The 22,327-nt window shown below is 40.5% G+C and overlaps 1 long non-coding RNA gene across 1 annotated transcript in view; it reads right to left on the bottom strand.

Annotated features, from left to right (window-relative positions):
- The window catches only part of LOC125328754, a 141,114-nt gene that overhangs the window by 73,557 nt on the left and 45,230 nt on the right, over positions 1-22,327 (bottom strand). The window contains exons 10-14 of the long non-coding RNA XR_007204846.1: positions 15,675-15,754; positions 10,450-10,657; positions 5,978-6,046; positions 5,326-5,518; positions 1,142-1,222 (exon numbers count right to left, since the gene is read on the bottom strand). This is a non-coding gene — a long non-coding RNA (uncharacterized LOC125328754). The remainder of the gene's footprint in view (positions 1-1,141; positions 1,223-5,325; positions 5,519-5,977; positions 6,047-10,449; positions 10,658-15,674; positions 15,755-22,327) is intronic.

Here is a 22,327-nt window from a genome sequence, read left to right as displayed (position 1 = left end):
TCCATCCCACTGAATGATGGGATTTGAAATGAGAAATCACATTAAATATTTAGAAAATTGTGTGCTTTTTAATAAATGTCAGCTATTGTGGAAAAAAAATATGTAGTTCACCTTTTTTTTTCCACGCTAAGACAAGACAGTAGGGTTTGGGTCTGGAGCACAAGTCTGATGAGAAGTGGCTGAGGAAGCTATTTAGGCTGCAGAAAAGGAGGCTCAGGGGAGACATCTATAACTCTCTACAATTCTGTGAAAGAAGACTTTGGTGAGGTGGGCTCAGTTTCTTCTCCAAGGTAGCAAGGGACAGGACAAAACAGCCTCAAATTGCACCAGGTGAGGTTTAGGTTAGATATTAGGAAAATGTTTTTCATGGGAATGGTTGACAAGTATTGGAACAGGATTTCCAGGGAAGTGTTGGAATCACCATCCTTGTAGTTTTCAAAAATAGTGTGGATATTGCCCTAGGGGACATGATTAATGGAAAACATGGTGGTAGTGCTGGGCTGATGATTGGACTCAAGGATCTTAAAGGTCTTTTCCAGCCTTAGTGATTCCACAATTTCAACTGTGTCTCACCTAAAAAAACTGCTGGGAATTTTATGTTCCCAGAAATGAGCTATTTGTACATAACAGAGCAGCAGATGCTGACAACTGACACACACTTCCTGCACCTACTGAAAACTACCAACATCTTAAATTATCTCCAGGTGCTGTGAAAAAGCTGCAGACCCCTGGACAGCCAGTCAGAAAATGAACACAAATGTGATTTCTTGGGGTTTTTATGCATTTGCTTGAGTGACCACTTCAGGTAGAAAAATATCAGAGTGAAATAATAAATAAAATGCAGCCAATATTATGCTTTAGGAAGGGACTTTCATTCATAACAGGTTTTTTTACTCATTTGCTGTTTGCAGAAGTCATCTCTGAGGCAGGATTTGCATTGGGCTTTGCTGCAGGAGTAGAGAAGTTGCATATTTTAAATCTGTAGCAGAAATCCTACAGAGTAGAAGGGGCAATGAACACCAACTCCTTCTCCCTCCAGTGCGAAAGGAGCAATGAGAAATTTTACAAGTTGGACACACGGCCCCTTGACCCGTGTGATACTGGATAACCCTCTGCAGTGTCAAGCAATGGATCATCTTACCTGCTGCTGCAAACCAGACTTCCTTATGTGCTTGGAAAGGACACTTCCCATGTCTGAGACAGAATTCCTGTCCTGCTTCACCTATGGAAGAAAATCATAACAAAACTAAACCCACAAACAAACAAACCCCACAAAAAAAACCCAAACCAAAACAAAACCAAACAGATAAACAACAAAAAAACCAAAACCAAACCAAAAAACAGAACAAAGAGAAACTTTATAGAAACTTGAACTCAACCCCCAACATATTTCCCAAGCCAGCCTTGACAAAGTACATTTCTTGTTACATCCACCCCACTTTTCAGGGTGGAAACGGAGCTCTGGAAAAATGCAGCAGAACTGAGAGGCCCTGATTGAAAGGAGAGTTTCTGGACACTGAGAAAAGCATTGCAGCAGATTGGTGCTGTATCATAGTTGTTTCTGGTGGATTTAGTTGGTCAGCCCTCTTCCTCCTTCCATGCAACACACGATCTATAGCACACACATATGGTCACCAGCATAGAGGCAGCAAATGCCAGATCAGATAGAAAAAGACTAAATTTAAGAGGTTATAAATGTCTTTTCATAATAGTATATATTCAATACTGTCACTAAAGTAAGAGTCCAAAGACAATATGAACACTTTTCTCCTCTTTTATGTGATCTTAAGAAAATAATTTCAGTTCTACATAGTAATGACTTTGCTACATTGTTAAAAGGTGATTAAACAGGCAAAACAATTTTCATTTTGAATCTCTAAGGAGAACCATTGCCCTAGTGAAAATAAGTCAAAAATTTTTTTTCCTGCCATGAGGTCATAAAAAGGTGAAATATTTTCAGTGGGAAGGAGGACAGGGATGTTGTTGGTACAACACATCCCGAGTGTCACACTGAGGGGGAGATGAAGGCCTTGTGAAATCAGTTCTGTGTCACCTCTCCAGCTGTGTCCAGCCCCCTCTTTGCAGTTCTAAACACAAATCCAGCTTTATGTATCTGCAAAAACCCTGCCACAGAAACATTTTCTTCAAAGAGATGCTGAGATTTGTTTTATCAGATAATGCTGCAACCCTGTCTAACATGGCACATGAAGAAAGAGAAACTTCCCTAAAAACATTCCAACCTCCTCTTTGTGCCACCCACACGTGCAGTCATGACTGAAAGACAGAGTGAATCTCACGCACTGCAGAGCCTCTCTGCCCTTCGTGCTGGAGCCTGGGCAGGAATCACCCTGGGAGCCACAGCCAGGCTACCAAAGGCAGAGCAGGACTTCCCCGAGGCCTCCCTTCCCTCCTCAGCACAGAGCTTGGCACTCCCAGCGCTCTTTGGGGGTTCATCACAATAAAAACCTGGCCACAAGACCTAGAATCAAAGGCACCGAGCTACAAACCCTGCTGAAAGTCTGGCACTTTGCTGAATTGTCGAAATACTTCTGGTCAAAATATGGCCATAATCACTAAAATATGCAAACGCCTTTCATAATCAGCAGTATTTGCTCACGTGAATAATTTTATTGACTTTGGTCACAGGAAATGCTAATTTTGTGTGACACTGGGAAGGACTTCTAAGACCTAGAAGACAACAATAGCATAAACATTGCAAAGACAGAGCTATCTAAGACTGTATCACTACAGCTTCAGTGGATGCAAAGCAGAGGCAGTGCTAGTTCTGCAAATACTTCTGCATCACCTCATCAGTGTGTGGGAGCAAGACGTTGACTTGTATCCCCTGGAATATACATAGAAGCAAAGAGATGGTAGACAGAAAGATGGAGATTTTATTGTAGGTGATCTTTAAGGTCCTTCCCAACTCAAAATTTTCTATGATAGGAACATATTTGTGAAGCACAAAACAGTGACTCAGTGCCTGAGAAAGGATAGACAAAATCATTGCTTTATGGGTGTTGTTTTTGTTCAGTCTCAAAAAACAGTTGCACAGTTGAGACACTCAACATCTGAGTTCCAAAAGGAGTGCTCCTCATTAAGGGATCAGCTCTACAATAAATCAGCTAATGGACCAGGGTGCACCATCAACTGATGGCAGGTATACTTCAAGACAAACCTCTGCTCCAGCACATTTATAAAGCTTTTTCAAACAGGGTCCTGGGTCAGACCAGACATAGCAGTCTTACAATATTTTCTTTAAGTATTGCCCAGCCTTGGAAATACAGCTGAACGTCTTGGATTCTTCTCATAAAGTGAAAAGGGCCATGTGTCTTGTAAAGACAAGCCCCAAGGGAACTGAGGTAAAGTATTTTTGTAGCCTTAACACAAATTTTCCTTGTGTTTATGACTTCATTATTTTAGTGGGTGTGTTATTTCAGTGTTATATTCAGTTATTTCAGTTTTTCAGCTACTTATTTTCTATCTTCTTTATGGTTCTCTTTTTTTTTCTGTCTACTTTAAATAAGGAAAATGGACTCAACAGATGATGCAGAGGTCTTTACAGCAGAGCTACCGTTTTTCGTTCCTGTTTCCTGAACCTCGAAGAATCATGTGCTTAAGATGCTCAAAGAATATTTTTGTAACACAATATTAAAGTTACTGTTGATGTCTGGTCAGTGTAAAAGCTCCCCATATGAGAAGAGGTGAAAATTTTAGGCATCTATCTTCTGTTAAGCGTAGTGAAAGAGTTAAGACAAAATGAATTAAGGGAACACAACTGACAGCAGAAAAATTGTTTCTGATTAGCAGGAAAACCCAGGATTAGGATGTGGTTACTCTGTAATTGCAAAATCTGATCTTCAGTAATATCTGGTGGGGTTTTAGGGAAAAATTCAGCAAAAGGACTGAAAACTAATACTAAGCTCATTTAAAGTGAATTAATCCAAAATACTCGTCTCCATACCTATGAGGTTCCTATGAGGTTCCCCCTACATTGGGAGAGCCCTACCTCTGCAAAAAGCTGTTGGGATTGGTAGGACAGATGTGGTGTAGCACATCTGTCTGGCCTGGGCAGAGTGGCTATCACAAAAGTACCTTTTTTCTTGGAGCAGCTTCAGCCAAAATGCACAGAGACAGCAGCTATTGATCAAGCAGAGCTAAACCAATGACCCGTCCAAATTGCCGGTTTATTAATTATCACTTCTACTTTACCTAATGTCAACTCACTTGCCATATCTGCTTTGCTGGTAGCTTGTTTGCCCAATTAGCAGTAATTTGCATTTTAACTGAGCCTGTAAGTTCCCTGTAAAGTCTGTGCTTGGGGACTCCAGTGATCACCATGTTGCTGGTCAAAGTTTTGATAAGAAGTAATGCTTGAGTAAATCCTACAAGCCAACACCCTAAGGCAAAGTAATTTCATGGTAGGGATGGCTGAGTAAAATAATAGCAAGCATGGAGCTTTTCTCAAATCCAGAGCCAAATCTCTTACAAGACATGAAGTTCTCATTTTTCTTTTTTTAATTTGTCATAGACTTTTGTCTTGAAAAATAAAATGCAAACCAAAATATCAAGACAAAAATCTATTCTTGGATTTATGGCATGAGAAAATCCAGGAAGGAAAGGAGACCTCAGGAGAAAAGCCCATTTTCACATTTTTACACAGCTTTCTAAGCGTTCATAGTGGCAGAAAAAGGTACATATAGCTAAAAAACCAAAATGAACCGAAACATGTGGAGTCACTTTCCCTACCAAGTCGAAAGAGTTGGTACAGTGCATTAAAACCTGGCAGAGTCCTGACATTCCACTCCATGATGTGCAGGCTGAATCTTCAGCAAGAGCCTGTGAACACCGAGTTGTCCAGTGCTCAGCTCTTCCAGCTGAAGGTGTCTCGAACACTCTGTTAATTTCGTTCAAATATATTCAAAATACAGTGGAGAGATAAAAGTACGTACTACAGGCATAGGAAATGTTCAAGGCAACAGGCAGAAGTTAGTTCAAAGGAGAGCAGATAAGTTCCTGTAGTTAATGTTTTCCTGTTTCAAACAAACAAAAATTGCAAGAAAAGTATAAATGTAATAGATTTAATACATAAAAGAGTGTGGTAGGAAACACCAATACATGATTGACTCAGCTGAACACAGACTAGAGTGAGGAATACTGCCTTATTGATTATCTTAAGGGGAAACCAATGTCCCTTCTTCCCCGCTCAAAAAAAGGCAACATAATTGAATTTCACACAGACACGACTGGACTTAACATCAACCAAATAAAGATGCACAAAGCAGGTCATAAGAATGAATTAAGAATGTAAAGTCTATCACTCACCTCTCCCCTGTAGCTTAATTTCTCCTTTTGTTTCCTTCTGGTTTTAGTGTTTCAGAGAACGCTTGAATTTTAAATTCTCCTCTTATACACAAGACCATCCATTGCTCTCGATCTGTGTCATATTTCTGCTGAAGGACCTCAGCCTTCATGAAGCAACCCAATTCTGCTTGCAGGCCCTTTTGATTAGGCACTCCTTGTTGAGTGAGATCCAACCAGTGGAAAAAAAGAAGGATATGTAAAAAGACATTGGTCACTAGCAAAATCAAAACAGCAGCCAAAGGTGCCTACTCTGCAAGTGCTGTGTACTGTGGTTGGACAATTTGAATCCCATGGAAACCACCCTTGGGTTTGGGCAGGAGAGCTCGACACTGGCTATAAATTATTTGTACTGATGGTCAGGATCTGGCCATTGAGCTGGACAGATTTGCTCACCCCTTCCTTTACCAAGAGATTTTCTGAGCCTCTTTTTGTACGTGGTGTAGGGCTCAGGGACCTGCTGCAATAGGGTCATGTGGGACAGAAGCCTCATAGAAGTGGATATCGGTGCCCTATTCACACCTTCATCTAATTTTCCTAGAAAAGCACCAATGAGGGAAGCTGCTGCTCATTGTACTCTAACAATCTATCCAAGGGTTAAAATATTGATCCTTACCTACAATATAATGTAGCTTGACATGTTTCATCAAGCATGTTGTTCTCACTTCACTTCCAGACCACTTCTCTGAAAAGTAAAAGAAGTAAAAAAACCTGCGAAGATTGCTACTAACATGTAAAATATATTTAAATAAACCAAAATAGCAGGGAGAAAAAACTTTATCGTAGCACAATAGAAAATTAAAGACCCAACTTTAAACAAATCGTGCCATTTGCTTTTGCAGCAGCAAAAAGAGTTTATTATTTCACTATTTCATCTCACCTTGTGTCATTAAAATATAGGACATAAGTAGTAAAACACAAAGTAAATATGCACATATCTTTACACCATGTAGGGCAGCTATAAATCTTACTCTTTGATAACAGCTGTACTATAACAATCATTTGAGTAGTGCAGCTGCCACAACAATATCAAATTTTATAGTTAAAAAGCAGTCAAAACTTTAATGGTACAGTGGAGGTAGATATATATTGTGCTATAAATAAACATTATCTAATGAAGAAATGAAACATGTTTATTTTTCCTTGACATATCGTTCAAAATCATATATCTTTGCTGTTGCAAGCTGCTATAATAGCAGCCATTATACTTCAGCATGTATAACAACAAGGTCTGTAGTTGGGCTAATTACGCTGGATTTAAATGAGGGATGGGAGAACTTCAGACAGCGTGGCCTTGCAAGCAAGGCTTTCATTTCAATAGAGCAGTATCTTAAAATGTTATCAGAGCTAACATGTGCTGGCAGAGGTTCTGAAGCTGTTGGGAATGCAGTGAGAAACGAGTGGGTTTTCCCCTTAGACGATGACTTCTGCTGTGTTGGTGTGACAGGGTGTAATCGATCTGGGGAGTAGGGGACCATGAGAACTGATGTGCTGGTTCACTCACTGCCACATTACTCAAATATGAAAAACCTCTGAAAGGATTCAGGAAAGGACATGTCTAGTGCAGACAGGCTCATCTCTCTCCCAAGGTAATAATGTGCCTAAAATGTGGTTTCCATGAATTTACCGAGGTTTCTGCTGTGCTCACATTCAGCCTAGGGATGCGCTGATGGCACCTATGGCAATATTCACCTGCCTCCTGCACAAAGACTGAATGAGGGCATGGGAACGATTTTAAGCATGCTAGAAACATCTAACATTGAAGAGTTTTGAGAACACAGCTCATCGTGCTACATAAGGTAAGGCCACAAAACACTGTCTAACATTCAGGTGTGTGTTTCTGCAGGAATTTTCTCTTGAGTCCAGAGTGAACTTCTGAAAGGCATCTCCCAGTCCCTGCTATCCATCCCACTGCAAAGAGCTGTCTGGAAACCACTCGCTGGGTGCCCTTGGAATGGCACTAAAATGCTGGTGCACAACAAGGGCAAACCCAAACCAGTCCATCAGTACCAGGGAGTCAGTCCATGGGACCACACCAGCCTCAGTCCAGAGCTAGCCCCGAAAAACAAACATGGTGGATTTGAGGCCCTCAGCATCAGCTCCATCTGCACTGGTCAGTAGGATCATTAAGGTTGGGAAAGACCTCTAAGGTCATTGAGTTCAACCATTAACCCAGCTCTGCAGGTCCACCACAAACAAAGATGTAGCCTCAGACTACCAAATAAAAGAGCAAAGTCCACAACTACAGTATGTCACAAGATAAGAAAGAGAGCTGGGAGCGACAAAAAAAAATATCCTAGATTCCTGCAGTATCAGGGAAACTGGCAAGTAAAATTCATTAATTCCATTCCCCTAAAAATCTTCCTTAGGAAGCTCTGATTCCCCTCTTCACATCATAAAATTTTCCCTGCCAGAAGGGAGATTACCATTTTGCCTGGAGTTTGCCTCCTGTTCAGTGTGGGTTTCTCTGAAGGTGACACATGGACACCCTGGTGGGAATGGCTGCGACCCGGGGGAGCAGATCCATTGGAGAGCAAATCCCTGACAAACAGCTTATTACAGTTAAACTTTGTGCGTGCCCACCATTAGAGATCCTCAGGGTGCTTTTGCTTGCCATCAGCAGAGCATTTATCCAAAAAACCCCATGAGATGCTATAAAATAAACCCAACAGCTGTTAGCAGAAGATGACAAATCCTAGATACCTTTTTGTCACATTGCAACCTATACAATTTACTCCATGTTTACAAACAAATTGCTGCAGAAAAATATTAAGTCCTGGCATTTAGAGAAGCTCTAGAAATTACTCACTCCCCTGGAATTCTGCATGACAAATTAAGACTACACTTCTACTCCTAATAAATGTAGCTAGAGCAAAATTTCATAAACATTCTTGAGATTTCTTCTGTAACAGCTTTATTTTGGCTCCCCACTTTTCCTGCTTAAACAAATGGTAAGGTTGGCTAATATTGTCAAAATACAGCACTTCTCATGAACCAGGAGTCATTTATTAATGTAATTTATTGAGCTGGCATTGTAAAACATAAAATGATATTTTTACTGTGGGACTCGCACACGCTAAACAAACAAAAAACAGCAAAAAAGAAACCCCTCGTTACCCCCAAGCTAAGAATATTTTCTTTTAAAAGTCAAATTACTGCAACTGTGGATCTGTAAGTAAGATTATGTGCTTCCAGAACTGGCCTTTCAGAGGCCAACAGGGTAAGTGTTAATGAACCGTGCAATGTTGGGTAACAACAGAACAGATGTTTGTACAGCCATCAGGTAGACCTTTGTTTATATAAATGCACCACAGTAGATAGTACCTAATACCTTTCTCATGGCTTAAAATAACCTTCCCACTAAAAATACAAGCAGGCTTTTCCCCAGTTGTGAACATGCTTAAAATCTAATTAATGCATAGCTGACTGCAAACCCACCAAACTGCCCAGGCAGGGTCGGACCTGTCACCCAGCGTCACATCTTTCATGACACAGTCTTAATCTCCTCCTCTGTCCTTATATTACACTTTTTGCTCTAAAGGTTTCTGCACTAAAAAAGTGGGGAGGTGAAGCCCTAGTTCAATGCAATTTATTTTTATATTGCCTCTCATACAAAGTCTTTCAAAACTCTTTATAGAGAGAGATAAAATAATCATATAACACTTGCCGGAATTCAGTGCAGTGACTTTTACACTCAGGGTAAAAGCTATCTACCAGGAAAGCAAAATTAAGAAAATTTAGAAACAGAGAGAGGATTAATAAGTACATATGGTTTCTGCACTGTGAGAGAAGAGGGAAGCACATCCCAGTTCTGGTGCATTCATAGCCCTCCCTTTAGTTTGGAGGGTCCCAACATAAAGGGGCTGTTGGAGAGGGTGAGAAGGGCATTGCTTAAAGGAGCCCCCTCCAGCTGTGTTGGGCACAGAAACATCAGTCAGTTGTTTTCCTTCATATGGAAAACCCAATTTCCATTCAGAAAGCAAGAAAACTTCAGCCTATCCTGAGAAAGGAATGGAAAAATGCACCAAGTCACCCGCACTCATCATCTGACAAACACAACTCAGGAGTACCCCAAAACCAGGGAGGGAAAGACTTTTGCAAAAGACAACCAGAAAAAGCAAAAAATACTTATGGTAACACTGTTATTATATTTAATTTAAATTATTTATAAACAGTGTCTAAAAGCATGACCTTATAATAAGTAATACAATTATTCATAAGAATAACCCTGGGACCAGGTACATACCATGCCCTGGCAGAATGACACATGCAGGAGTCATTGAGCAGATTTTGTTTACCCTGCTATACCCATCAGATCAAGGAAATAAACACCAAAAAACTGCCTATTGGGCTCCCAAAGTAACTCTAGCCCGTATCTAAACCAGACCTGAATATCAGCACGCTCATCCAGTTTATGCCAGTACAAACCTCAAGAAGCACAGGAGAAAAATGCTCTCAAAACCACACTGATAATTAAAGCAAGAGTGTTATAAATTCTGTGATACAGTCTTAAACTCTCATTGCAAAAGTTTACTGCATCTTTGAGGTCCATCGATTCAGAAGCCCACACATAAAGAAGTCTGGTAAAAGAGCATCTAAGAAAATATTTGGGCAACAGCTAATATTTCTTCCCACCTGTCTTCATGGCCGCACCACTCAACACAAGCCACATCTTTATAACACACAGTAAGAAAACACAATATGTAGTAACTCATTTTCTGACCTTTTAATATTTCTGCCATTGATTGTCAGAAGTGAGGACGGCTCTCTATCCTAAGGTGATGGATTATTTAATTAACTATTGACCTTTTCAGTATCAGATGTTGACAATGAATGCGCTCCTGTGTAAGCTGCCTCCTCTGGATGCTGTTCAGTTCTTCAACGCACATGGATTTGTCTCACATTTTGGTTTTAAGCATAACATTTCTATGATTTTCATCTAAAAACAAGTCAAAGTCTTGTATTTAGCGATGAATATTTTTATGATCTACTGCTTTGAGTTTTCTTTTGAACTGCATTTCTAGCGGAATTTATATGAATATTAACAGAATTGAGTCTTTCATATATAAAATAATTTCTATTGCTTACCTATGACTTAGGTTCCTGGCATGCTTTCAGGACAACTTCTGCACCAAGAGGCAAAGAAGCCAACTCAGAAAAGAGAAATTGTTCATCATCTGTGCACACGGGTCAAGAGACGTCCCAGACTGAAAATTGTAGGAGTCATTTGATATTACACTTCGCCTTTGGGCCCAGCAAAGACTCCAGCCAGGAACATGACATTTACGCCGAGCACCTTTAAAAAGAAAGCATTTCACTACTTTCCCACAAGGCATACAACGTGAAGCCTTGTTTACACACAGGCAAACTGACTTAAGACTTTTTCTCCCCCAAAATAAAGAGAAAGGATCCAGATCCTCATCCTGGAGACCTGGGATCCCAGTGCTCTGTTCTCAGCAATTACATATTCAGCTACAATCTTTTTATAAGCAAACAAGGTATTTTCCTCCAAGTGCTTGTTGTTGGAACCGAACACTGAACAAATGATCCGTGCCTCCAGGTTGTCAGAGAGATTTACATGTGACTACACAGCAGTTTGGGTATTCCACTGTGATTTCTCTCCAGCACTGAGAGAGCTGATTAGTCTAACATATTCCTGGTAGAAACCATCCAACATTTCTCCAGGAAAAAAGTTCGTAGCCTGGCACACCTTTGTAATAAATATTCTCTTCTGATTTCATCTGTTCACTTAGAAAATGCATATTTGCCAAACTGGGTACCAGAGAGAAGTTTGGGGGGGCTTTTTTTTTTTTGCTAAACAGATGAGAATATTTTTCAAGATGTTCCATTTCCTTAATTATTTTGGTAAGTATATAACCATAAAATCACTTCATAGGAAAAATTCCACAATGTATATAACAAATAACAATTAACAAATTTCTAGATCTGTTTACAACAAATCAGGTTCTCCTTTTTTTTTTAAATCATATTTTTTTCTGTGAAATCAGCAGCATAGACAACAGTAAATATTCCTGCGGCTGATGGATTTGGTAAGTGGTTTTAATCAAGAGCTTTCCTTTTGCATCAATCAGCCTTCCCCGCAACCCAGGAGAAACCCCTACATATGTCATCGATACACCCAGATAGCAGAGCTATAAGTCTGATTTTTTGTGATGTTAATACAATATTATGATAGATATCTATTAGTGGGGAGAGTGGAGCAGCAGACAGACTCCAGCTCCTCTGACAGCAGCTGCTCTTTCTTTGTCAGTGTCAATCCGCGCCGGAGTCACGGGGAATGAGCGAATGTGACAGGAGAGGACCGCTCCAATTATGGATGAAGGGATACTATCTACTCCCACTGGTTGATGTGATTTATTCGACGGTCCCTCTGCATTTATAGAGCAGCAGATTGTAGCTGCTTATGAAGTGACAAATAGTGCTCAATGACATTGACTGACTTGTCTGATCAATTTAGCTCGTCTGAAAAGTAGCCGTGAATTGCTGTCCTTGTTGAATGACGGCATGAACAGTCCCGGCTCAACTTTAGCGACATGAAATCTCAAATGCCATTAGAAAAACTATTAAAGAGGACTCCTTTTAATCAAATAACACGACAGTTCCATACAAAGAATGAAAAATAGAAACCTTTCCCACAGCTTTGCTTTGAAATGCACCTCACTTAAAAAATGTTTTGCCTTCGAGACCGTGTCAGGAGAACATTTTTATTATTTTATAAGTTCCTGAATATTTGATATATTTTGGTGGAGGAGCAATGTATCTGACAGAGGGGAAACGAGTGAAATTTTCTTGCAAGAACCAATACAGAAACTTTTCATGTTTTCTAGAAAAGTTGCCAACTGTCCTGATTTTATTGAGCCTCAAGTCATTAGATTAATTTTAAATTTCAGAGCTCCTGGAATCTGGTGATGATGTAATCTAGCTTTTATATTAAAATCAAGAAGAAAAGTAAAAAAAGAAAATTCCTAGTCTTATGTGATTTTAGTGAACGCAGTACAACCAAAATCCAAAATAAAATTGGAAGGCAACTTAAAAATGCTGAAGGGTTTTTGTGGATTTTGAGGAGTAACCTTAGGACTACTGGAGCCTGGCAGGACTTTTTCCCACTTGGGTTTGACAGCACAGGAATTTCTTAGAAGTCTGGCTCATTTTAGTAGAACTGTTAATACCCTCATATTGAAAACTGTCAAACTCTCAGTGGCTGGAAGCCCTCCTGGCAGAGGGAGTGGTTACATGGGAAGAGGTGGCAGAGCCAGGCTCTTGGGTGCCACAGAACTCCCACTGCTTTCCTGAGCCTTGGCACAGCCCTTCTAGTAACGCTGGAATTACATGATAAGGTGTCATTTGGCATAAGCAAAGGCCTCACAATAATTCCTTTAAACAAACACTGAATTAAAAACCATTGAGAAACCGTTAATAATTGTATTTTATCTAGCATTAGATTAGTATTTTTTTAAAGTCATAATGTCACGTCACACCTTATAAATAACCCTTATGATATTTCTTATATGAAGCAGGCACAGGAGTTGCCTGTGAATGGTAATTCCATGTGTAAATGTATACAAACTTGTGAGGGAGTCTACACACACATATCAATATATATATGGTCACAGCACAAATAAATCAATGTCTGCATGTGGGGGGTGCGTGTGCGCTGTTCATTATATATTACAATATTAAACTGTTATCCATGCACAAGTATATTTATGTATATATTTCAATTTATTAGAGCTAGGCAAGCCTTTACAGACTTAATAAAGAGCACCAGCACTATAAGCCAAGAACTATTTTTCCCTTTCCCTGTATTATTCAAATTTATTAAACAATATTTCACATTTGTTTGACACAATGTCAAACTCGGGACTCCTAAAGAACTGCTGCAGCTTTGGAACTGTTATGCTTTCTTGGACTTTAATCATTTTTGGCAAGGCTCCATTTCCTGTCAGAAAGTGAAACAGCTTAGGAATGTCATTTTCACGAAAGAAAACAGAGAGAATCCGAGAGGAAGTTCTCCTCCACTCCAGAGCCCCTAAGATACTCAAACACACTCGCAGGAGGGCTGGAATACATCAAACATTAGCAGAGGGAAAAGGACACACTTTTCCCACATTAAAATACATGGATAAAGTTGAACTTTTGCTAAAAATAGTTCCCATGACTAATCCTATTAAGTTTTTAAAAAATTGGGCTGTATCTCCCTTGAAGTCAAATTGTTTTTTAACTTTAGAATGACATTAGAAAAAGACTCTAAAGTGCCTTTGCTTAAGTCAAAGTCCCTGGAAGATTATTTTTTTCTTTTCTGCTTTTTTAAAGCGAAATATGAAAAATGAGGACAGGAGCATGGATGACTCTTCTAAAAGGGCAATTTACCTATTGAAGAGGAGAGGAGGATCAGTCTCTCCCAGATCATCGCTGGTGATTTACTGTCTAAAAGAGAGGCTCCCTACAGAGGGAAGAGGTTCAAGGGAGCAGACACAGACTAACACTTCCCTGGGCCAGCTCAATGCCTCCAGAAGCTGAGCACAGCCAAAGGGGCAGGGATAGAAGAAGCCCTGTAACACTTTTGGGCAAGAATCACCTCTTTTCTTTGATCAGAAGGCTGGTTACGTAAAAACCACCTTGACTGCCTGTTGTGGTAGGGAAACAAGTAATGGCCAGATGGATTTTGAGGACACAACCCACACCCCAGCAGGAAAAACACTGCACCAGGAAAGTTAGCAGTTCCCACCACATCGTGGCCACGTTGGCAGTAAATAGAACTAAGGACTTCTGACAACCACCAGATCCCTGTACAATTTATGAATCCTATTTGAAGCTCATCTGAGTGCTTTTCTAGCAGACCAAAAACTTCCCAAGGTTTACACCATCCTTGTTTGTCCTAACATCCCAGACAGAAATCCCAAGCTATGGTAATACCACGGTTGTTTCAATGGGAAAGCAGAAGGGAGTTGGCTGCAGAGGAGGGTGAGAATCCACTCCTAAAGGAAAAACCATTTGCAACAGGATACGGAGATAAAAAGGATGTTTATCTCATTCAAGGAATTTGACCTAAATCCAAACCACACTCATACACAATAAGGAAAGGCAGGTAGGTTTATCTATTGCATTTTCCCTAGAATTGAGTTAAATACCAAGTGGTGGGATTTAAGGAGCCTTGCAAATTTCTTAGCCCTGATTGTTTTGGTTGTGATTTGTGTTTAAACCTGTGTGTTACAAACCCCAGTGGGGCACAGGCTGCCCTGGGGCCCAGATCAGTGAGGCCAAGCTGGAAGGACATCCCAGAACTGTGATCCACAGCATACAAACAAAGGAAGAGAGCACCCAGCTGGCAAAACTGAGCAGAGTGTGATATGTTCAACGAAAAGATGAAATCCTAAAGGGAAAAAATATGACCTATATGTGTGTTTTGAAAAGCATGCATACTTCTAGCTCAGTCACAAGAAAGATCAGTAGTTGGTATTAATGAAATGAGAAGGATATTGGAGAAGGAAAGATAAAGTGAAAATAAATTAAGAACTCCCTTAGCAATAAACTTAAACTTTCTGTGAGTTTCTATTTGGGGGTTTTTTTCTATGGATAGATGAACACAGAACATAAGGGGATGAGGAATGGAGAGGTCACAGGAGTTGTCTGCTTCCATAAACCTTCACATCTCCCTGTTTAAATTCATCCTCCATCTACCTTCAGCACTGAATACGGAGTGAATGTAACAGCAGAAACCTCCCTCAGGTTTGTACAGGTAGAGGCACACAGGCATTCCGTTAGGGAAGGGGAAGAGAAAAGCAAGTTGTGGTGGGAAAACCACCCCCCTTGCACGTGCTTTTTCTCTCCGTCTCTCAGGCAGCCAGGTCAGGTACAATGGGGTGGTCCCAGCATGTCCCTCACACACCAGGGGACTGTAAAAACTCTCAGCATCAGCCTACATCTGCTTGCCTTGAAGTCGTCCCCCCCACCCACACTTCCATAGCAGCTGAGTGAGGTCAATCCCCAAACACTTGTGAACACATCGCTCCTTCCCACCCCCCTGAAGCCACTCTGACAGCACTGTTTTCTTTTCTGCCCCCAGCTAAGCTTTCGTGGTGCTCTCTGATGTTCCTGCAAGGAATGACTCATTCCCCCAGCCCAAACCTGTCCATTAGGCACCTTTGCTCTTCCCATTTTCCCATTGCACCACTGCCAGATTTCCTGACAGCATCTTTTTCCTCGGACCAGCCTCACTGCTGAATCGCTAATTCCAACCCAGCACATGGCATTTGTTTGTTGTCAAAGTATAACTTGGTGTTTGCACTTACAATAGTGTCTTGTAGCAGGTTAGTCACCGAGGAACATTTCCAGTCATTTATTTTCCAGCACAGGCTACAGGTTTCCACGGCTATACTCCACAGGAGAAAAAAAAAAAAAGAAAGAAAAAAATTCCAATTTCATGTGTAGATTAAATACTTCAAAGTCTCATACACTCAAGCCATCACTAACACATGCAATAATATAAACTGGAATGAATTTCCAGGATGTAGTAGGCTGAAACTCGCTTTCGGAGCGGCAGGGTTGAAGTGCACTTTGACACCAGCCCTCCCCATCCCCTCTCCCCACACCAACTAACTCCTCCTTACCTCACCTTCTTCTCGTGATTGGCCCAGTCGCACAGCAGCTGGCAATCACCAATTAACACCAGAGCCTGTGAATTTGTCCAAGCTACAGCTCCATCTGCACTTCTGGCCCATCACTGTAGTATCAGTTTATACTGCAAACCCATGAAACTCATTACATGTTCCTCCAAAAATCTCTCCATTCCTCAGCACCCAATCCTTATTCAAACTCATCTTTACCCTCATTATATCCTGTTTACTTCCCTGCATGTTAAGGCAAATATAAAATAAGTTGGGAAAGCCCTCTAAGATCATCAAGTTGGACCGTTAGCCCATCGCTGCCAAGCCCACCACTAACCCATATCCCCAAGTGCCACATCTACAAGCCTTAAATCCCTCCAGTAATGGGAACTTAAACAGACTCTATGAAGGGTTATGTGATAAATCATTGTTAAAAGTTTTGCTTGTATTGTTGGAGGAGTCTTCCCTTTATACTGGCGGGAAAGAATCTGGAGAGCAAAATCTGTATCTGGAGCTATACTCCTATTTTTCTGTACAGTTAAATACATGTAAGGACTTACTTAACTTCCTGAATTGAATAAAGATTAAAAAAAGAGAAAAGAATAGAAAAATCCACAATTAACCGCACTGTTAATTAGCTGTTAAACAATGATCACCATGCCCATTCTTCTTGATAAACTGTGCCACTTAAATCCCAGCCTTTTCCCACTCCCGTTGCTATAGGTGCCTCTCAAACAGCAGTTCACACATTACACTTGGCCCTCCTCCCTTCTGTCCCAGCCTGGTACCTCCTCGAGGGTGTCACACGCAGCCATCCATTTATCTTCCCTTTTTATCAGCTTGCTGAGCCATTCAAAGATGGGCAGAACTTCTTGAGGCCTCCCCCCTTTTTCTTCCTCCCCCCAACATTTCCATTTATATCTAGATTTTTCCAAGCCCAACACAACCTAATGGGCAGGAGAAGGCCTAAGCCCAGATTGTTTAACAATGCCTTGAGGGGCTTATTCACCAAAGTTCGGCACTCTGACGAACAGCTTGCTGCAGCTCTAATGGTAAGGCATATAAAATGCATCATACATTAAATTTAATGTTGCCTCATTAGTCTTAATTAGATTCCTACATTACACCAGGATTATAGTTTCTTTGTGTTTATGTTTACTCCTAAAATGAAGTCTACACTAGACAACAGTTTGGTGTACTTTCTAACCTTTGAATAAATATGCCCTGAATGGATACCTATGGATATTCTTAACCTTGAAGAAGCAGAAATTAGGTGTTGTTGCAAATGCCTTTGAGACAGAGAGACTGCTTAGAGTCAAATACAAAGGAATAAATTTAAAGGAAAAAAAATATAGCGTGCAAACATTAGAAATTACCGTCTCTTTTAAAGAGTACACAGAGGAGGGAAAGGAAGGGACTGTTTGCTTCAAACAAGTGGTGGCTTTTCTGTTTCTATGAATGCTTTGATTGCTCTCATACTAATTAATTTTTTCTTCTAGATTAGTTTTTTTGCAGTTTATTTTCTTTCAGTTGTAAAATCTGCTTCCAAGTGATGCCACTAATTCCTCTTTGGAACCTGGTTGGTTGGAACTCTGCTTGGTTGAGCAGAGCTCATCCCACGATTAGTCATAATGACCTACACCAGGACCACGCATATCAGAGGTGAACAGTTTTTTAAAATGGAGCATCCCACTTTTCTTCCTGCAAGTAATTGAACAAGCAATTTTAAATTTCGAAAAGTTTGGAAAAAATAACTTTTTTTTGGTAATGTCAAACAGAAGCTTGACTGCTATAAGCATTGAAAAGGTGAAAGCTGGTTTGCCACATGTTGCCATTCTCAATATTTTGGCTCAGATCTTGCCATGAAATAGTTCAGCCTCTTGAAGCTCTTTCTCACCCAGCACAGAGTGCAATTCATACAAGCCCATCTATTTCTTTCTGACTGATTTGTCCAAGCACCCACAGTAGTATAGGAGCAAAGAGAAGTCAATTAGAATTATTACCAGTTAGTGTTCTGCTGATATTTTTAATATTATTTCCTTTCATGTCCCATACCATTAATTTGATAAAATTTAATAAAATTTCATTTGAATTTGCACATGTCCTGGTTTACTTGTTAATTAGAATTTGAAGAATATGATTGAAAAGACAGTGCAAATTTGTATGTTTCATTTGCTTAAGAGTTTAAGAGAAATTATTTTGTCTTGTTTGGATTTACCCTTTTCAGAAAGCTTTGCGCAAAAGCGAGCATTTGAGGTTTCTTAATATTTCATTAGCCCTACCAGGTACACGAAAGTAACATTACTTCCTCTGAGAAAAAACAAGCTGACTTAGGCTTTGAAAAATCCTTTCCTTGGCTCAGGAAATGGGGAAAACGCTTAGGAAAATTTTCAAGAGTTATCTGGCTTTAAAAGTAGATCAAAGTCTAAATATTTGTTTCACAGACAGTACTGAAACAATTATTTAAATGACGAAGAGTGGAGTGCACATGTACTGACTTTGTTCAAAATAGAATTTAAACTTTTCATCCATCTACACTACAGTAGCACGTTTCCTTAGGAATGACATCTTGGGAAAGGCCTGTACAACACAAAAAGGAAAAGGTTTACATTTTCTAAAATCCCCTAATCCTGCCTTTTCGCAGTCTCTCCATAAATTGTTACCTTTTTCCTGAGGGAATAAAAAGCTCAGTGGTTTCTTCAGTTCCTGGGGCAAACTGCAGCTACAGAACAGCTTAAATCCCAAACAAACCAACCAAAACCCCAGAAACACAGAAAACTACCATTCTTCATAATGAATTCAAGGAATAACAAAATCTATCAGTAAATATGGGTGAGGGCCATATCAATGGGCTACGGATGGATTCACAGGAGGAAGGAGGACTGGATGTACTAAGGACATATCTTTAGCAGCTAATATCACATATAATTACAGCACAGTGCTGAGCATCTGAAAGAAATTTGAGAGTAGAGGGGTGAAAAAAGCAGTTACTAGATGATGATCTGTTATTTAGAAACTGATGCCCAGGAACACGCACTCACTTTTATCTTAAAACCACACAAAGTGTTTCAGAATGGGCAAGACTTAACAGAATTGTTTCTTTTGCCAAAAGGCCCAAGAAAAGTCAACTCTGTCTCTTGCGTGGGTTGGCTGTGAAGCAGGATGCAGCCAGGCAGGATACATCCACCTCCCTCCACCCTGCTTCATTCAACCTCCAGCAAAAAATAATAGATGTTGTAGGAAGGCTGTGACTTTTTGTCTTTTTACTGCCTTGCTGCCGTGGCCTGCTGGCAACAAGGACAGCCAGCCATGCTGGGCTTCACTGGGAAAGGCTCCCAGCATGGCTGGAGCTGGATCCATGGAGAAGGGGAGCATGTGAACCCCAGGCACCCCATGCTGCAGACCAGACCTCCAGATGTTGGAAGAGCAGCATCTCCCGCTCGGCGAACGATGGAGGAGGCAACGAGGGTGGTGATCCTGCCGTCGGGAACTGCTCTGCTCTGCAGAGCTGGCAGGAGATGAGAGGTACGTTGTGCTCTGCAAAGAGCTGCAGCAACTTCCTCCAGAGCAACAGGGAGCTGAGCAAAGGGCGGCTGCACTGTAAATCACAGCTCCAAGGCTTCCACAGGTGAGGCGCAGCTGGGCAGGGCTCTGCACACCGGGACGGAGCAGGCAGGATCTGGTTCAACCCATTGCTGTGCTGGTTGAATCCAGACTTTTCATTTTGCTGGCTCTGTGTGAGGGGGATCTATCGCCTTCCGGTTGGATTTCTTTTGAGACATAAAGAAAGCTCTGGGACAACACCCAGAAGTGGATTAATTAATTTATTCTGCCTTCCCAAACAAGGTTCGAGCGTTTCCGGGATCAGCCGCGCTCCTCGCACGCACATGAGCTGTTCTGGCAGGGGCGCCTCAGCCCAATTTGGTTTGAGTGACAAAAGTTAATTTTATTGATGCACAGCCTTCTGTGATGCTAGGTAGGAGGTCCGACGATGCAAATCAAACTGCTTCTCCCAAAATATCCCAGTGATTGATAATGAGGCAGTGATGCAGATTTTTGACACTTTTGATCCTACCACAAGCAAATGCTAAATTTAGACCCGAGAATTTAAAAAGCTAATGCCACGTTGCTTTAAAAGCGATCAGTGGAAGATATACATAGCTTAACAAAGTCCAATGTTATTCAATGAAGATTTATTTTTTTCAATGCCAAAACAAAGCTGTAACAAGCAAGATTTCAACAATAAGAGGGAAATATTAACTTGAAACAAACCTAGGTATAGAAACCTGTCAAATATGCTCTTCAAGTTTAATTTCATTTCTTGTGGAAAGGTTATACATTGCATTTTGATTTCACTACTGTATATCTACATACATATATGTGTCAACTATTCTGCAAGGTGTATAAGGAACATATCCAGAAGCATTTGAACAAGGAAGATGACTGACATTTACAAGAAAAGCCTTTATTATATGTCTATATTTTGTTTCATTAATCATGCATGTTCATTAACCAATCATGGTAATTTATTATGCATTGTTTGAAGACATGTTGCATTACAATGGTGTCATTGTCACTTTGATCATCTAAAGATCTCACAGGATGACATTTCCAACCAGAGGACCTGGCTCCTCTCTACGTGCTGCATGAATATGTACTAGAGACTCAGAAGTGTTAAAAAAAAAGGAAAAAAATCAACAACAAACCTGCAGTGCAACAGTGTTTGCAAGATACAGAAATTAATTATGTAGCTCAAAGATAACCCACAAATTAGGTACAAATATTCAGGTGAAGTGATTTGCACATGATTTAATAGTGGATAAGCACCAAAAGGAGATGCTATTCATTTTGTCATGTAGTATTTGATCATTAAGTGTTTTGCTAGGTTGTATCATGCTCGATCTACACAACAATCTGAAAAACACACTCTTGACAAAACAACCTAAAAATGTTCTCAAAAGTCTGGGCTTTCATCACGACCGGCTCTTGCATTTATATAATGAGAAACTAAATATATGTTTATCAAAAGATAGTTAGAGGCACCACTACCATAATGCAGCGCTTCCTTTCTCCTTCGTCTAAGGTCACTGCAAGAAATGTTGTGAACCTGAGCATTAGATAGAGTCTGATTTTATAGAACCAAGGTTTACAACTTCTTCACTGCTCATTTCTGCCTTCTATTGCACCTTTCATAAACCTTCTGATTAATATCAAACAGTGAACAACTCTGACAAGCAGGATTACTAATCCAACATAACTGTTTATAGTGTGAATGAAAAAAGCGCTCCATTTCCAGCCACTGCACTTAATAATAAATTCCTGTTGTACTTAAATGTTGAAGGGATTACATAACTGTCAGAGTTCCTTTAAATGTTAAGGGTAGTAATCATATTAAAGACATACTATACAGAAGCAAAAGCAAATGTCAGTTTAGTTATTATTACCATATTTGCATGGAGTTTGGAAATATAGGGCCAGATTCCTAAACACGTCACGTTTGGGCTGGTTGAGGCTGAGCAAAGAGGAAAAGGAGCTGCAAACCAACCCTGCCAGTCGTGCTGCAATCCTGTGCCGTATAAGGGTCAGAAAAAGGAGCTTCACATGCCCTAGCAGAGCCACGGGGCTGTTCTGGATTCCACCAGCTGAAACAGGACCACCAGGACAATTGTGCCAGAGAGACGGAGAGGAATGCCACACATTCCTCCTCCCTCGCTCCCTCTTCCGCTGTGCATACTTCACGCAAGGAAGCTGCTGGATTGGCTCAATACCATCCCAGGACAATTCTGAAGCACCCACTTAAGACATGCTTATGACAACTGTGACCCTCTTGGGTATCCCTAAGACAGCAAGAGCCAGGAATCTGGTGCAAACAAAATCAAATATGAGATGCTCTCCGTGTGGTCTTTAGAAACTGATCCTCTGACCTCTGCTATTGGCTTAAACATATTAAACACCCTGGAGTCAATTAGTGTCTTAGTAACAAGCAACACTATGAATTGTCCAGAGAAAATTAAGGTAGATAAATTAATTTAACTACTGAAAAATGAAATTTAAAAAAAACCCCAAAAGCACAGCAACAAAACCCCCAGCATACAGACCTCCAAACCCAATGAAGACCTAGATCTCAGATTGCACTCTATATTTACCTCCTTCCCTGCATTGGAATCATTTACAGGATTAAAACCTGAGCCTGGCGCCTCCCCACACTACGATTATTGGCAAAGAAACAATTCTTTGACTGTCTTCCAGTACTCTTTTAAAGGACTAGGGTTATTCACGCAGAGCCACACCCCACATCCAGCAAGACAAGAGGAATGCTTGCCTGTGGAAGTTATGTG

The sequence above is a fragment of the Corvus hawaiiensis genome, chromosome 7, assembly GCF_020740725.1.
Source record: "Corvus hawaiiensis isolate bCorHaw1 chromosome 7, bCorHaw1.pri.cur, whole genome shotgun sequence".
Taxonomy (NCBI): Eukaryota; Metazoa; Chordata; class Aves; order Passeriformes; family Corvidae; genus Corvus; species Corvus hawaiiensis.
This window is presented reverse-complemented; position numbering and strand designations above follow the sequence as displayed.